This window comes from Quercus suber, unplaced genomic scaffold, assembly GCF_002906115.3.
Source record: "Quercus suber isolate HL8 unplaced genomic scaffold, Cork oak 2.0 scaffold_283, whole genome shotgun sequence".
Classification (NCBI taxonomy): domain Eukaryota; kingdom Viridiplantae; phylum Streptophyta; class Magnoliopsida; order Fagales; family Fagaceae; genus Quercus; species Quercus suber.
In genome coordinates this window covers 389,321-394,491 of record NW_027069739.1, presented here as the reverse complement: position 1 = coordinate 394,491, position 5,171 = coordinate 389,321, and positions in this window count along the sequence as shown.

Genomic DNA, 5,171 nt, shown 5'->3' with positions numbered 1-5,171 from the left:
CTTTTGGAGAGAGAGAAGAGAGTGCCTCTTTTGTATCTAGGGTTTTGTACCCAAACCTCTCTAAGTCTTTGTTGCTCATATTGCTGTTTATGTGAATCTCTTGTGAGATCATTGAGGAGCTTTCCTTCACATATACTTAGGGTTTCCAAGATTCAAGATTATGTTAAGAACTTGGTAATCATTCAGTTGCAGATTCAAGAACTTAAAGATACACAAGCTGGGGTGCTTGTACTTGATTGAAGAGTCCAAGAAAGAAGGAGTCCGTGGATTTGGAGCTTGCACATGGTCGTGTCAGTAAGTTCTACTGGTGGGTAGCATTAGGAAGTCAAGCGGGGAGCTTGTAAGTCTTTTGTATGAACTTCGATTCTTTCGTATAATGGATTCAAGTTTACTTAAGGATAGCTGGTAAATCCTCCCCAGGTTTTTACCGTGTGGTTTCCTGGGTCATCATATCTTTGTGTTCTTTATATTTTGCTGCTTTCTAATTGATATGATTGTTTGACTGTTTTAACCTAGAATTGCATAATTTGACTAAGTAACAACTTGGCTAATTAACTAGGTTAATCCAATTGTTGTTTTAAGGGGTCCAAATAACTAACATATCCTAATCTGCTTTTGTCGAAGAAAGGTTTTTGATGAGTAAGCACTTCATTAAGCTCCTTGGAGGAGACTCGCTCTACTTTCGCATTAGCTTGAATCACCTCAAGGTCAAGAAATTTTATCTTTGAGTAGGTTTCGGTCAGCTCTCCATTTAGCATCTCGACTTCTCACTTAGTCTCCTTGTATCGGACTAAAAGACTCTTGTAGTCTTGCTCTGCTCTCTTCATTTTCTTAATGACTGCTTTAGCCACTTTTACATATTCACCAGTCTTCTCAAGGAGGGAATTGTAGGTCTCTTGCAGTCCCATTGTTCTTTCATCTTCCTCATCATTGGATTCCTCTACTATCCCTATTGACTCCAATTCAGTGTGCTCACCAAGCTTTTCCACTAGCACACTCAAGTCATCTGAAGATTCCACAGGAGCAATGGTCATGAATGCAGAGAAGTTTCCCTCTCCACCACAGCTTTCATATTGAATGTTCAAATAGTGTATAAACCACTATGAATGTTTAGACCCCCAAATTACAAATTACCAATTCAAGCTGTATATCAAACAATGTATATGCGGAAAATGATTATATGCTTATACCAGAATTGATAAACAATATAAACCAAATAAAATCACATCTACAGTAGAAATTAAATGGCAAAGATTAAGGAAGAGAGATGCAAAAACAAGGACAACATAATGATGTGTTATCGAAGAGGAAACCGAAGCCCTCGGCATAAAACCTCTCCACCACCCTCCAAGCGGTCAATAATCCACTAAAGAATAAAGTCGAGATACATGAACAGCAAAAGACCCTCCAAGCCTAATCTACCCAGTGTACCTAAGCCCTCCAAGCTTCTTGCTCCAACGAGGTTGCGCCGAACCTTTGTCTGCTTTAGCTTACTAGATTTCGTTATAGCCCGTAGCATCAACCAATAACCATTGGTCCCTTCCTAACTGCTTCTCAAAGCACCAAATAGCCTTCTCACAGATGTGGGTATGGTGAGGAAAGGATTTGGGTAAGAACCTCTCAAGGATGTAACAATTGAGAGGATGAGAGTAGAGGAATTTGCAAGAGTCTCTATGTAAAGATTGTGAATGAATCAATCTTGTTTTTCTCTAGGGTTTCTCTCTCAAAATTCTCTCTAGAGGCTCTCTACATTTCGTGGGTATAAGGGGTATTTATAATGGGGTGAGAGTGGAATACGAAGAGTCAGGTTTTTCAAAATAGGGCTGGTTAGCGGCTTGGTCTCACGACTTGACTGGGTCGTGAGTTCAAGCTGCGAGATAACAGAATGGCCAAGCTGGACTTTTTGTCTTGTAGTGCTCCAGCTAGCATGACTGTTCATCTTCTCTGCACGCTTCACTTGTGTGCTGTAGTTGGCGGCTTGCTAGTCGCGAGTCACCCGCGAGTCTCTGCATCCTTGCACAATCTTGAGCATTTCTTCACACTCTCTCACTCACTACCCTTACATGATTACCAACTAAATACAGGATTACTAATTGCTAAATTACAAGCAAATTTGGCACAGAATAAAGCCAACAAATGGTTGATTAAATTCAACCTTACACATCTGAATCTGAATTAGAGGAGTCGGTGTCACTGAGAGTAGTAGCATACACTTTACCCTTCCTTCTCAAATAGTTGGGACACTCTTTCTTGAGATGTCCATGACCATTGCATTCATAGCATGTGACTCCTTGAGAGGATTGAGAATCCTTCCCATCTTTCCTCTTGAAATCCTTTTTCTCCTTTATGAAATTTTGGAATTTTCCTTTCTCAGCAAACTTTCCATTCTTTTTGAACTTCAAGAACTTTTGGAAATTCTTCACAAGATATGCCACATCTTTCTCGACCTCATCCTCATCCGATGAGTCGTGAGCTTCCACTCTCTCATTGATCATCTTTAAAGCAAGGGATTTGATCTTCCTTTGTGAAGGTAGAGACAGCTCATATGTTTGAAGTGAGCCAATTAGTTCTTGAACTTTGATATCATCAAGGTCCTTGCTCTCTTCAATAGCAGTAACCTTTGCACGGAAGCTCTTCGATAATGATCGAAGGAGCTTCCTCACTATTTTTGAGTCCTCTGTCTTTTTACCCCAGTTGAACTTCCCGATTACCACCTCATTCAGCTTTCGTAGAATGAGTCAAAAGACTCGTCTTCGCTCATCTTTAGCTCTTCAAAATGTGTGGTGAGCATCTGTAGCTTGGTGTCCTACACCTTTTGAGTCAACCCCTATAACAAACTCAACAAAAAATACCCAAACCATATTCGAACATCATATTTTTCAAAACTCAACAAAAGCTCAAAATCCAAGAATTTAAGGGTTATAAACATGAAATATTTGAGAAAAGTAAAGAACCTATACCTTTTCTTGAAGATTGATGAAGAGATGATGAAGAAAATGGAGGATTTTTGTAAGAACACGGTGAGTTTGTGAGGGAGAGGAATGGACAAGACAATGAACAGTCACAATGAACCTTCACCTTTTTAGTTCCCTCATAAGTTGTTTCCAAAATTTGCCATGCCTCCTTGGCAATCGTGACATGAGAAATCCTATGGAACTCATCAAGAGAAACACCACAAAAAATTGCATTTAAAGCTTTACTATTAGCGTTAGCTGCCGCGAGAGTTGCCTTATCCCATATGGATTTGGTAGCCTCCGGTCTAGTCTATCCAACATCTACTGCATCCTAAACAGTCTCATCGATTAAACATAGGAATGCCCTCATGCAGACTTTCCAAAATCCATAGTTGCTTCCATCAAAATATGGTGGAGCATTGAGAGATTGAGATCGATCCATCTCAATGGGTCAAGGATCGCACTTAGGTAATTAAACCATAACAAGTGCACCCGCTCTGATACCAATTGAATTTTCAAATAGTTTGTAAAATACCAATGAACGTTTAGACCCCCAATTTACAAAATACCAACACAAGCTTATAATCAAACAATATACATGCGGAATATGAATATAAGCTAAACCCAAACAGGTAATACACTCTAAACCATAATTAATCACAATCACATATTGAATGTTCAAATAGTGTGTAAAACACCAATGAACGTTTAGACCCCCTATTTACAAAATAACAACAGAAGCTTATAATCAAACAATATACGTGTAGAATATGAATATAAGCTAAACCTAAACAAGTAACACACTTTAAGCCATAATTAATCACAATCATAGTAGTAATTAAAAATAAAGAAAAAGGGAAGAAAGATGCAAACACAAAGATAACATGGCGATGTGCTATCGAAGAGAAAACCGAAGTACTCGGTGTAAAACCTCTCCGCCGCTCTCCAAGCGGTCAATAATCCACTAGAGAATGAAGTTGGGATACATGAATAGTAGAAGACCTCTAAGCCTAATCTACCCAGTGCACGTTATCCCTTCAAGCTTCTTGCTCCAATAGGGTTACATCGAACTTTGTCTTCTCTGGCTTATCAAATCCTGCAATCGCCCATTGCATCAACTAAAATGAATTGGTCCCTTCTGAACTACTTCCCAAGCACCAAAAAACCTTCTCATAGATATGGGTATGGTGGGATAAGGATTTGGCTAATGTACCTCTCAAGGATATATCAATGGAGAGGGTGAGAGTAGAGGAATTTGGAGAATCTAATGATGAAGATTGTGGATGAGTCAATCTTGTTTTTCTCTAGGGTTTCTCTCTCAAAATTCTCTCTGGAAGCTCTCTACATTCCGTAGGTATTATACATTTGTGCATCATAGATGCCGCTACTATAAAACGTAGTGTAGCACAGTTTAGGTCACGACAGCCGGATTCCACTCCTCCCTCCCGTCCGATTCCATCTCTTTTAGCTCCATCCACATTTGCTCCCTCCACCTCTATGGGCGATGTATCTCTTGGAGACATCATGGCGTAGCTGCAGCGCATGGATGCTTGCCTTGATATACTCTCTACTGAGTTGTATCAGGTGAATGTTCATGTCGGTTGTATTGCATGATGGCAGGCGACTATGGGTGGTTTTGCTCCTAAGGCTTTTCCTCCACCACCTCCTTTAGTGGCTTCTGATTCTGATGCTGAGGATGATGATGATGATGGTGATGATGATGACGCTTCGGATGATGATAGAGATGCTAGTTCTACCGATGAGATGTCTACTTGACACTCTTACCTTTTGTCACTTGTGACAAAAAAGGGAAGTAGTTTTGGATATTGAGAGTAGTCATACTTAGGGGAAGAGTTAGAGTAAGACATTTTTGTTAGGGGGAGAGTGTTGATATGAGGGATGTAGTGAGGATATGATGTATCTTTTCTTTTCTACCTTATTAGATACATTGTTCTTGTACATTAAGTCTTGTGACCAGTTTTTACATACATTGTACTTATTTTCTCTATATGTGGATGTATGTTTCTTTCACCTTCCTCTACATGTGTTATTTCTTTTCTATCTTTATATATATTTTTCTTATACTTGTATGCAATCTATTATTTCTGCTTCACACAAAGATGCCTTGATAAGTTTTGTTTAAAGTGTTTCAGAAATACAGGTTGTCAAAGTCTACTTGCCATAAACCCTCTTCTTGAAAGGTTTTTCAAGAATTTG